We start from the raw sequence: 13,849 nt of genomic DNA on the forward strand, positions 1-13,849 counted from the left end.
TACTATCTCCCTGAAGTTAAAAAACGATTTTGGAAGTATGCTGAACAACAAGGTTGGTGACTGGATTAAGGAATGGTTAATGTTTTCTTGGAAAATTACCTTCCCCCAAAGTTTTTGTCTGGCTTTTCAGGTAAGTATTGTCTTCCACCTGACACTGTATTAAAAGTAATAATTTCACTTTATGTAAAAAGAAATTTGTACTCTTTGAGTATCTTTGGTTAAAAAGTGGGGGGGGGGGGGGGTTAGTTAAAAAACTAAAAGATTGTATATAGTTTAAATTAATTTATGCCTTTGCTCTTCTAGAGATTGTCATCAGGGCAATGTATGGACAGGGGTACAATTCCACCTGTTCTGAAGTTGGAAACTTCAGCTTGCTGTGCTTTTAGTCTTTTTCCTTGAAAACTGGTCAGAATATCAAAATTTTAAAAATTATACTTAATGGAGTAGATGCAGTAGAAGTGTATGTAGACATCGTCTGTATCAGCTAAATGAGTCTGAACTGGACTTAGTTAAAACTGAATTTTAGGCATATCAGCAGTTGAGCAGTTCAGAAGTTTTTGGGCCAGCATACTAGATTTTCTTTTCCCTTCATCTATTCACTATTATTGCTCATTTTGCATACTCTGTAACTTCTAAGTCAGCTTGGAAGTAGGACTGAAAAAAATGCTATAAATCTTTATATTATCTGGGGACAACAGGAATACACTGAAGTAAATATACAGCTATTTCTGATTTCATTTTTGAAAGTATCAAAATATAGAGTGGAATTCTTGATTCAGTGAGACTTTTAACACATAACAAACAAGAATATCCCCCAAAAAAACCTTTAAGCATTATCTTTCTGTATCATGCTTGCAAAAAAGAAAATCTGTTAGAAAAAGCTGAAAAATATTTTCTGCTAATCATGTTACTGCTTTTATTACATTGCTACACCACTGTTTGCATGGTTCTCAGCCAGTTTAATTTGTTCAAAGACATTTCTCATTCTGTTTTTTCAGGGTAATAAGGGGTTTGAGTACCTCTTGTCTCAGTTCACCTGTGTGACACAGGATCTTGACAGAAATTGGCCAGTTTTTGTGGTGACTGTTTTCCTGAAACAATTTCATAACTCTTATTTCTTGCTGCATTTCCTTAACAGGTAAGAAGTACCAGGGTAAGAAGTTGTGCTCTCTGTTCCATGAAGATACCTCTAATTAGGATGTCCACCTGGAATGATGGAAGTCAGTTCAAAACAGATTTCACCCATTTCAGAGCAAGAGCTGAACCACTGCTTTGAGAACATGTCTTAGTGTTGTCAGGTATTTTTAAGTGCTTTCTCTTCAATGTCTGCTTCTGACACAGTTCTGCTTAAATATTTTTTTTTAATATTTAGTGCAAATTACTACCAACATTAGAAACAGAGGTGGAATAACTTCTCAGAATATCCTACAACATGTGACATGGGTATTGTCTGAGATCTGAATCATGGTCTCCTACAGCCTGAAAAAGTGCCTTCCTTATGTTTTGCAAAAGATGAAATGTCACAAAGTAATGGGTGTGGTTTTCAGTTCACTATTTCTTTGTTCTAAGGGTACAAAGCATCAGTCAAGTACCTCACAGAAGTCCAAAAATACGAGTTAACTTACATAAGTGTTTTGAATGCTAACCAGTGGAGGTTTATGTAACTCACCATAGGCACTTGTGCATGGTGCTTCCCCATCTACATGTTCGTATGTAACTGATAGCAACTGCATTTGCTGTGTGAAAGAATCATAGTTGATTTCCCAGAAGTTGAATTGTTCCTATGATGTATCTTTTGTCTAGCTTCTCCTTCCAGTCACTTATTTACTTACATGCCAATTTCTCCTCTTCTGCTATGTGGGAATGTTTAGTTCCATGACAAATGAGCTAAGCTTTGAGTTTAATGGGCTTTCCAATATTTTAGCATTTGTCAGGAAGGAAAACTGTGGTTGAGGAAGCCTATACATTCCACAGATAAGTGAGACACAATTTGTATGGAAAGGTAGTATCTTCTCTTAGATCATGTAGAGCTTTAGAGAAAAAAGATGTTTTTAAACTTTAAGCTTCCTCCCTCACATTTTGAACTCAACCATCACAACTAAAACACTGCTACTGTGTTTTGTAAACTGTTGCAGTGAGTAGCCTTTTAAGAGGGTTTCCCATTTCTCCTGTGCACCTGTATCTCAAAAAGCTGAATGTCTACTCTTAACTTACATTACTTAAGATCAATTAAATCACATCAAATCAATCAAAGCAATCAAACAGTTGTAGGTTGGCCAAGTCCTTTTCTGAGACCTGTCAGTAAAAATGCTGTCTCCATTAATACAAGGGCACTGGCCTGAATTGTCATCCTGAGGAAGATGTGTCTGCCTTGAAGCTAAGGAAAGGATATAATATGACATGGATGATTTGGTATTAACACATCTTGTGCACATGGGGAGAAATCACCACACTAGCAGTAGCATATTCACCAACAGCAAAGTAGGCAATCCTGAAGGTTGCAGAGGACCTCCTGTGGCCTCCTATTTGGTCTCTTTTATATGAAGAAATATAGTAAACCTTTTTTTCTAAAATGCATTTGTTTAATTAATCAGAACATGATAGAGCCAACTTAAAGCTTTGCTGGTTTGCCTTCTTCTTGTTTCATTCATACTACAGCTATTAATATTTCTACAATTCTTTGTCTAATTGACTATATAGTGCTCAAATATAGCTTAAGAAAGAGTTCGTTTATGTGATGTATACAGTCTGTTGTAGAAGTAATTATTGCCATGTTAAATGCTAGAGTAAAACAGTGAGTTCTAGTTATTTGAATTTCTTGCCCTCCACCCAGCAGTTGTCTGTAGCCCATAGGACCTGTTTTGTGTCAAGGTGTTAGTTATTAGCATTTTGTGTGTTTCGAATAGCCAGAAAAAGAACTGCAAGAAGACACCAGCAGTTATTTAAATCCCAGTTGTGTAGCAAATGGCAGAGGTGGGGCACACAAAGGCATGCCAGAGAATAAAATAACACTCTTCTGAGCGAGACACTGGAGACCAAATTAAATCCCACTGCAACCTTCTACTTCTCCTTCATAAAGCTGCCATAATAGTGGTTGGTCATACATTTTAAAGTAAAACTGCATCTGTGTGATTCACATCCCTGACAGAGAAACCAGGTTTGTATTGTGTGTAAAACCATTGATCTGACTTAACATAACGCTTGGTAATTGCTAAGAAGCTCCAATGCACATCTGGCCAATGTAGTTCTCAAAGGAGTCATAACTCAATCCACTGAAAATTGCATTTCTTTGAGGAAAGTTACTTCCATGTGAAAATTTAACTGGCCTTATCAGATAATAAGTGGTGTCCTAAAAGAATTGCATGTGTTACTTTTCCTTATCCTATGTAAGCTACAAAATTTGGAATTGACTTTCATTTCTCAACAGTACACTTAATAAATTGCATGTTGGTAGAGTTCAGGCCTGGATCAGACACAAAACATGAGAACCCAGCTAGTGGAGTAATTAAAGAAGGTTCAGGAATTGGTGTACATTTTCAAGTGAATGAAGATTAACTTCAGAACAAAGGTAACTTTGCTCTTATTGCAACATAACCTGTACCAGGTTGCAACATACTGCAAGTGAAAGTGCCCTGGAGTTGCCCAAGGTATAACAACGGAAAGAAAGTGTGGCTTATTATGCTAGAATTCTGTTTGCCTTCCCTTCCTTCAAAGGATATATTTGCTACAGAGTAAAGCTGAGTGGAAAGTGGTAATGGCCTTTGATGATGTGTTCTTGGAAGGAAATTTCATTAAAGGAATTTCTTAAAATCTTTTTTGAAGTATACAGAAGTTTCCATATGGCTGCTTCAGAGTAGGAAATGAATATATCATTTTTTCTGGTCTTTTCCTAAATTAAATTCCATTGTACTTATTAAATAAGCTTGGCTCAGTCAAACATATTGTCATGTTTTCTGATGGAAAACGTGGCTCTGTTGATATTTCTCTACCTACCTCTTCTTCTGAAGTATTCTAGCAGTAAATGACTAATCTTCTATTTCCAGATCATCTTACTAGATGAGAAGAGTCAATAGATGAGTAAACAGCAGGTTGGTTTGGTTTTGATTAGGGGATAGGGGGAAATACAAAGAAAAAAACCCAACTATTTTTCTCTCACTCCTTTTTTCCTGACCATCTGGACTTCATGGAGAACAAGAGTGCCTTCTGTGTTTAGAAGTTTAAACAATCTCTTCTGATGAGAGGAGAAAGAAAAGAGTTTTTCGTATATTTGTTTGATGGACATTGAAGGACTTCTTAAAATATCCATAACTAGATAACTGGTTCAACTGTTAAACTGAACTATATATTCAGTTGGAATGACTATAGAAAGGCTTAATTTCTTGTCTGGAATGTTGTTTAGTTAGTGCAGTCTGTCTTTTCTTTTTTTTCTTTTGTATTTAGAGATGAGCATATTTTGGAATTTGCTTCTAATGCAGTTACTTACATTGATATTTTCTGCTATAAAAATAGCTTCTGCTTAAGCTTAAAAGCCCTTCTTTGGAGAGAATGGAAATCAAGATATTTCATTTGTTAATACATAGTTGGTAGACTTGCTAAGCACCTCTGCATGGTTTTGACAGTAAACTGTTGAAGACAAGATACACATAACAGGAGAGAAGGATCACATTGTGGAAACATATTCACATGAGGATGGTGGTGTTAATTTAACACTTCTCTGTAGAATTATGTTGATGCCAATGTACTTAAAGCAGCTATTGAGAGCTAAGCATCTGCTAAATTATTTTGCTGTAGTATGACCTAAAGCCAGATTTGGAAAGGAGATGCAAGTGGCAAAGCTATGCTGTCACACAAAAACTGGTAAAGCACATGTTGCCTGCAACAGAACCCACAGTTCTCTGTCTCAGCCATAACCTCTCCCTCTTATGGGAGACAGGGGCTTAAATTCCAGTAGGTAGAAGATGGAAATCAGCCTTGTTCCCTTTTCTGTCACAGATGGGGGAGGAGGTGGAATCAAATAATCAACACTTACTCTCTATTTTGAAAGAAGAGGGGCAGCCCACATTTGTGAACAGCCTACCTTGTCAGTGCTCTGATCCTCAAGCCCTGAGAACAAGGACTGCATGATGTTTGTGGATCTCTGAAAGAAAACAGGGGTACTAGGGAGCTGTATATCAAAGGCCTGTGTAGCTGCCTGTGTGCAGCTGGCACCTTTAATGTTAAAAATGGGCATCTGTGGGCAGAACTGTTGCTAGACCTGGGCAGCAGCTGAGGTTTTCACTACCCCCAAGTGTGTGTGAAGTGTGTTCACTCAAGCTTAGATGTCATAGATATCTGTAACTTTGCATGCATTGCAACATTCTTGGGATTCAAATTATCCCTTCTTGCTTAAAGCAGGCTATGAAAATCAATCCACAGCAGTCTTCTTCATCAGTCTAAGAACATACAAAAATCACAAGCCACAGAAACTGATTCCTCCCTCATCTCTCCTCTTAACAGGGTGCTGACTTCAAAGGTTACTCTTGATTGTTGAAATACCAACTGTATTAATCAAGCGGCCAGAATGCAAGCAACCAGTTTGAATTGCTGGAATTCAATTATAAGCAGCTGGCTTCACTTCTAACTGAGGATCTAATAGTTTAAAAAAAAAAAAAAAAAAAAAAAAAAAAACCAAAAAAAAAAAAACCAGACCAAAACAAAATTCCAAACTAAATCCATCTGTCTGCTTCTGCTCAATGAAAGTTAAATAGTAAGTGTGCCACTTTGAAGCCCAGATGAAAGTTTCACTGTTCAGAGCATATACAACAACCTGTACAAACACACATTTACAAAGGCAGATGTTTTCCTACAGGAGGTAAAAATAAATCTCTCTACGGGTTTCCTCTTCCTCTGTGTCTGTTTTAATTCTTCTCAATCACAAAATATGACGCAAAGTCACAGCAGCATGCACAGATGGATGGTTAATATGCAGCTCCGGTTGTTCTGAGGAGGTTGCTGTTTGACTTGTGTCTTTTCAGCTGAGTCATGAAGCATAACTATGCAGTTGTACATTTCTTTGTCCCAGTGCTCCAGGCAAGGAGGCTGCTGAGAGCAGCTATCTCTGGGCGGGAGGAAACACAAAAGCAGGGATTTAGAGTAGGGAGCAGGGCAGTGCTGAGCTGGTGCATGCTTCTGCAACAATGGGGAGCCATGGCAGGCCCCTGCCCCAGCACGGCTTCTCCTACCAGCCAGCTCGGGGGCAGCTCACGTGGATAAGAAGGCATGGAGGATGGTACAAATAAACCACTAAAACAATTCAAAGTAATGGGATAAAAGTAATTTGTCCTAGAATGCTGATCCCTGAAAAATCTCAAGATCAGTAAGTCAGTTAGCATAGTCAATAAAATACTTTGACTCTTTGCATAGTGCCTTTACTGCATTTGATTTTGATCTGAGAATTACTTGTAAGTAAAGTACCAAGACTTCCCAAATGGGCTTCAGTCATGTCCCAAAGAATCCTCTGAGGCTCCTCCACTCCCACACACAGTTTGTTTGAAATCACTGCCTTTAGCTGTAATTGTTTCCTGGAGCTTTTGCTTTAAATGAAAATGGCTTCACATTGAACCCTAACCCTTATTATCATCCTCAAAAGGGAAGAGGCCCAGTGGTGGTTGTGCCCTTGCATGAGTTTGAGTAGACCTACCTGACTCCTTCAGAGATAAAAATTACCTTATATAGGTAATAGTAAAAAATGTATTGGCTAGTAATATACTAATGATACACTAATGAAATATAAATAACTAGTTTTGCAACCAGTGTTGTCCACCTGAGTGACTTTAAACACTTCTGGTTATAGTGTCTTTGTTCATGAGATGGGATAGTGTAACACAGAACTACTTGGAAGAGATGAGGGGGGGAGGCAGTTGTGGAGTGGGAGCCAGTACTGTGAGCACCTTGCTGCCCTTCAAAGCCTCTGTACCATGTGAATGAGGGTCTGCATCCCCCGAGCCTCCGAAAACTCAGCAACTGGCTTGTGACTGCTTGCTTAGCACATTTTTGTGCTTTCAGCCCTGGACAGCTGAAATGCAAAAGTGAACAGATTTCTCGAATTTCTCTAAATATACAGTTGGTTCCCCTGTGGAATGTTTGCACATCTAGAAATAGGTAACACAGGAGAGGAACCAAAAGCTAAACCTGGCTAATTTTTTGAGGGAACAAACTAGGGGCCTGAAAAATAGGAGGCTCTGGCACAGTAATAAACAGCATCACTGGGAAGGTATTCCAGCCACAGGTAATACTTCCTACAGCAAAAACCTCTGGTCAGTGCAGTCTCCATTTCCTGCATAAGATCAGCCTCATGTTTTATTCATCAGCTAAGTTAAAAATAACATTTTTAATGAAATCTGTATGATGCAAGTCTAGCTCATTTCAGTAAATGACAAACTGGCAACTATAATTCTATTCAAATCAGTGTCATTCTTTGTATTTCAGAAAAAAAAAATATACAAACTTTTTTGTACAGAATGTGAATCAATCATGTCATTCTTCTTTATAACTAGTTAACATCCACACATTGCAGCTATTCACATTTAAAACAATTCAACAATGTATAAAATAGGGGAAAAGGCATGTATAAATACACTGAATTAAACTGTCCTTGCTTAACAGGGGAGAGGAAATTGAAAGACAGAAGTTTATGTGCTGTGTACTGCAAGTGGTATTACTCATATTAATTTCCAGTGCAGGTGAGTTGTCTATGGAATTTTGTTAAGTTTATCACTTCTAGAGCCAAACAATGAATTTATTTTCATTTATTTTGTGTTTATTTCTGATGACCAAGCCTTCTGTCATTTTATTCCACCAAGCTATGGAGGTGAAAACCTTAAAATCACTGCACTTGTGGCTGGTTTTACATTTACATCTGCATTTTACCTAACTTTCACTGCAATCAATGACTTCTTGCTAGGCAGGGCTGTTCTCCCTTGATTTTCTTGCTTTCTCTTGTCTAATTGATGAGAGCTCAGGATAGTGACTTTGTTGTGTGCTTTTATTTTTTTTAACTCTGCTGTTTATGTTACATTTGCAACAAATGTATCATAACAGTAGAAACTATAGATGCCTCAAATCGACCAGAAAAAAACGTGATCATACTGATACATGTTTTACTTGTAGTTCCAGCTGCAGTAATATGAGACCTGCTTTATAATTCATCCACTGGGAATTTTGTGTCTATTTTGAAACCTTTGACGTGCCTATTAGAAGGTTACTGAGAACTGTATACCAACACACTCAAGCATGGTGATGACAGATCATTTTTTTTAAACCTTGTGGATATTTCTGTACTGAGACTTTCCTAGCATGTCGTAAGAACAGGATTATAAATCAAGTTTAATCACTTTGGCTTACCTTAATAACCGTTGAAAACCTGTTTCACTGCTGCCTGGATGGCAGCAGGAGCAATATTTATTCTGTGAAGAGTCGCTGGCTAGAGCCACCTCAAACCATCCTATATTTACACTAGTGTAAGATGAGGGTGGTATACTGTATCTTGTGCAGGTTGTCTCTGGTAATCTGCACAGCAAAAAACAGATTTGGGTTTTTTTTGCACAGGTTGTGGTTTCTCTTTCATTTTGAATTAGTCTGCACTTTCTGTATTTAAATGAGTACTCTGGTCATGTTCACAAATGGGTAACTTGATATGCCCCTATATCATAGGAGAGGCCTGCTGGTACATGTGATATAGGTGTTGCTTGTGTTCCAGGCGTGGTCTGCATTCCCTTTCTTTAAGCTTCATCAGAGAGAAAGTACGTGAGACAATTCACTGCTGCCATTCTGGGGCACAATGAAGATGCATTGGCAACAGTTTGGAAACTGCTGGTCTGGCTGAAATCATGTCAAAGCCATGGCACAGATTATTGTCATAGTTTGTTTTCATACTGCTTTTTAAGGAAGCCCTGAGGCAGCTGGTGTTATAATCCAAAAAAGTCTCTGTTCTGTCTCTTTTACAGTAATTTCTCACCACTCCTACCTCCCCCCCCACCTTAGGCTGTGGTTTAGGCAGTCACTGGACTAATATAATTTTGGTAATTGTCAGGAAGACAGAAAATACGGAAAAAGGGAGTTTGTAAAATTGAAATGGAAAGTATACTTGGTTGATACATTTTTTTAAAAGCTGCCTAAAAATACAGATGACAGAGTATTGACAACTACTGCTTAAAGGATATGTACATTAGCTTAGCTAGTGCTGAGGAATCCATTCAGTGCAGGTATCTCGGTGAGCAGCTGCAGTGGGAGCCGCAGGTTGAGCTGTGGGTGGGAGAGCCCGAGGCAAGAGCCTAGGAACTGCCGACCCTTTGCACCCTGTATTTTAAAGCACACAGCCACAAATCACTTCTAAAAATAGTATATACAAGTGATATTGACCACAACACTGAGAATGGCAGGCCCCTAGATATGAGCTTTTCTCAGGAGAGAAAAGTCCACAAGATGTCATTAACGGGGACCTGTGGTCCGGCCAAGGGACTGGACACTGACAGATAGGGCAGGAGCTGACAGCCCCCAGGGTTTTTCATACTCGGACTGTGAGGGTATAAAAGTCCAGGGATTGCTTTGTTCAGGGTCCTTCCTCGGAGGCACCAGCTCAAGCTGTTATTTTGTTATTTAGTTATTGCACCACGATTTAATAATTTTAAGGAGCTTGACATCTGAGACTCTGCTATGGGAGACCTGGGTTCAGTCAGGTGAGGAAACCTGGTGTGACTGTGTGAGTGTGGGGGTGTAGCTGTCCCCATGAAGGGGCCTCAGTCCCAGCTCAGATGGGTCAGTGTGACTGCCAGGGTGGCTCCTGCAGGGCTGACAGGGAAGTTTCCTTAATAACAAAATGCAGTGTACGTACATAGTGATGGTTGATAACATTTTTCTTTTTTTTTTAACGTATTAGAAGAATTGAAGGTGAATAATACATTATGTAATGTAATTGTTGTATATTGCAGATCAACATTAACAGATCAATGGGTGTAAATGGGTGTTGTCTGTTGTTGCTTGTATGCTTTGGAAGGGTACACAGCCCCTGTTAGCAGGCATTGTACATATTATAGCAAGAAAAGGAGAAAAACCCAAGTAAAACCCAAAAAATAAAAAACCATACATTTCATGGTTCAGAACTCAGAATTCAGAGACTATAAAGACAACAAGATTAAGGTCACATTAAGATGACTAAGATGGTCTGATGTTACCTAGTCATGCACATAATGAGAAGTAATTCAGTATTGTAGTAAACTTTTGAAGTTCTAAATTACAATTATTTTCTTCTTACTACCACTGACTTCTACTCTGAATAATGAATACTTCAGAATTAGTAGTGGAAAAACCAAAGTTACCATGGAAAAATACTCAAATCTTTTTGAAAGACGTAAGTGTATTTTCACAAGGTTTAAGCATGAATTGCAGGTCCAGGCTTCTGAGAAATATGTGTAGTTTGTGACACAGCCTAGATCTGCCTCAATGGTTATAATGGCTTAATTGAGAGAATAAATGAGAGTGCAATTCCACTTTGTAGCTAAGCTGATGTAACTGAGCCTTGACACCTAAATGATATGTCCTGCTTCCTGTGGCTTAAATCGGGCAATCACGTGGCCATGAAGTTAATCTGGTCAACTGGATGGTTGAATAGGAAACAAAACAAAACAGAAGTTTTCTTGTGACTAGCTTTACTGCTCCCACTCTCCTTTCAGTTATACAATGTGCTAGATCCGATGCAATAAATTTTTGGATTGATAGAGGAGAAAAACAATTGTTCTGGCAGGTATTCCCAGCTGCATAGATTTAGCTTTGACGTGGAATAATACCTTTCAAATTTCTGAACTCGGATATATGCTAAAGAGAAGAAATTAAAAGCTTAGTTTGGAATAGACTTTTATTTTTTCTTTCATATCCCCTATGCTGCAGTTCGTTTTACTCACACCAGTCACTATCTGATTCATAGGAATGTCATTATTCTGAACTGTTGTTAATGGATGCTGTTTCTTAAGAATATCCCAGAAGGAAAGGGGAAAGAAAGCAAGTGAGCCAGAGTTTCTGCTTCCATGGTGCATATGGGTGTGTGAATGTTGCTGGGTCCCGTGACTCACTGCACAGCTTTGTGAGGTAAATTGGACGGCATTAGCTTGCAGAGCAAGTATTTCCCATAAATAGTGATACCTCACTTTGATGACTCCATGGAGCTAAATTTAGACAAGGAGCTAAGATCCACTTTCTAAAAAGCAGCAGTTCTTTACAACTGCTATTTCACTCCCATGCACCCCTACCTTAGATGGTCGGGGGCCCCATTCAGATAGGGGGGAGGTGGGGAAACCACTACTTGTGTGTGTCTCTATATGTTTTATCATTACAGTAGTCCTACCTGTACATAGTGTGTACAACAATTAGGTTTTCCATGGTGAATGAGAATATATGTACATAAAACAGCTGGGCAGTGATTTATATCCTCTGTGCTAAATCAAAAACAGCATACAAATTTAAAACAGAGTGTGCTTTTCAGTTCAGGTCGCCTTAGGAATTGCACAGAGTGTGCCATGGAGACTGCCCGGTAACTGAGATAGACCTCCTAGCTCTTCCTGCTTTGCACAAAGGGGATCCCTGAGTGCTATTCACAGCTTCAGCAGCACAGGCTGGCTCCTGCTGAGAGTAGGAGTGTTCCTGTTTCAGGCAGCAGAGGACAGTAACACATGACTCGCTGGTATGAACCAGTTTGCAATCTTCTTCTAACCCGTACTGTATTTTTAAGTGTCTTACTTTTATTCCGGGCTATGGGATAGCCACAGGCTTTTACAGTTCGTATTCCCTTCATCTGTCCTCGCTATCCTCTGGCTTGGTAGCCGGCCGGACGGGATGTCCTGTCAGCCCTGGCTCCCTGGCCTTGTGAGATTTGGCCTTCATGCAAAGAGCTGACTCAACACCTGCTCCGGGTTTAAAGGGGCCGAAGTCTACTTTATACAACGTGTGGTGCGAGCTTTTAACCTCTGAAATGCCATTTCTCTGAGGATTGCCTTGCAAAGGCACAGCTGTTGTTTGTCCCAGGGACCGCGAGGAGCAGCGGCGTGTGTGCAGTGACCTCCCCCGTAATGCTGCTGAGCTGATAGATCCTGCAGGGTATCGCTGCCCCTGGGAAAGTCATGTGCACTGGTTTTTAGCATTCTTCTGCATGTTGTTTGGAAACTGCTGGAGAAACCAAACATGTTTTTCAGCATTTCATTTTGATAAGAAATTAGTACAGACTGAATGCTTTATAACGTCCAGAGCCAGGAATTGACCCAGTTCCCAACAGCTCTAACATAGCCTGCCACACGCAATAGCAGCATGAGTCTGTGATATAAAATTTCTCCTCCCATCTTTCATTTTTAGCCTCACTCTTTATTGGTTAGAGTTTAGGACTGACTATTTCATTTCCTTCCACATCTCTCTTAGTTATATTATGCCAGCTTTTTGGTTTTCAGTAAAACGTACTTAATCATCTAGTGTGAAAGATGTAATTTATACAGCAAGATGCATGATTAGTGGTTGAAATATTTGTGAATTTCCATTCAGATTGACTCCTGTAACTAAAAAGACTGACCTTTAGCTGATACAAGTACATTGAAGTCAAGGAGACTTCCTTAACAAACTATTATACCAAGAATTATGGTACAAGAAATTAATTTTTGATTTCACAGATCTTCTAAGTAATGTAAACCTATGGAAGTTAAGGCTTCAAGAGACTTTTGCATATGTATAGATCAATAAATATTATTGATAGTTGAACTATTCCTGCTAGGTATTTAGGTGCTTTTAAGGAATTGGGTAATGATGGAGGTTCCACCAGCTGCCCACAGAACCTGTTCCAGGGTTTTTCTCTAGATATCATCTTGAAGCATCATTCCCAAGATGGACAAAGTATCCCAGCAAGGGCTTTAATGAATGCTAAGTAAATGAAAGGTTTATTTTACCTCTCTTACAGTACTTCTGTTTATACACCGCGGTATGTTTGCTTTTTTCACAAGAGTATGGCAGTGTTGACTCATGTTCAATTAGTGATCCAGTCTAACCCCAGGTCCTTTTATACAGGACTGCTGGGTAACTGCTGCTTCTCCTGTGGTTTTGCAGTGAACTGTTCCTTACAAAGGACAAATACTAACCTTAATTTATTTCCTAATTATTTTAGCCCTTTTTTCTTTACTTGCCCACATTACTCTGAGTAATGTTCTTGACTTCTGAAGTGGTCAGAGGTGTTCCCTGTCCTTTTTCCCCTCAAGTATGCAATTTAAAATTATACTTTTATGTATTTATAACTGTATATTTGTATGGTGGATTAATGTCTATGCCCAGAGAAACTGATTTGATACCAGTCAGTTTCATAGTCATAATAGCAATCACTTTGAGCATGTCATTTTCAATTGGTGTCCTGAACATGCATTATTTTGTCCAAAGTTTGCTGAGCTTACTTATGCATGTTGCCCATAAAAAGCATCAAATCTTCCCTTAAGTTAAATGATATCCATATTTTCCTATCCATGAGCCTTTAAAACCTGTCACAGTAAACAGGATCAGTTTGATGCAATCAGCTCCTAACAAGTCTGTTACTTATCAACTTAATATCTTCTAAAAATAGTTAATTTGTTCCAATATATTTTTCTAGGAATTGAAATTAGACCAACTGTTCCATAACTGCCGAGCTCATGTGTGTGACTTTCTCTCTTTTTCTTCTTTATTTATTACTTTCCTGATTTTTTTTCTATTTTAGTGTTCTGGAACTTTCACATTAAATAGCTTTCCACAATAATCAGTAGTGGTTCTGAGATAGCTAAGGCCAAGTACTTCAGAGAGACTATTAAGAGAA

This window comes from Sturnus vulgaris, chromosome 3, assembly GCF_052056855.1.
Source record: "Sturnus vulgaris isolate bStuVul1 chromosome 3, bStuVul1.hap1, whole genome shotgun sequence".
NCBI classification, from domain to species: domain Eukaryota; kingdom Metazoa; phylum Chordata; class Aves; order Passeriformes; family Sturnidae; genus Sturnus; species Sturnus vulgaris.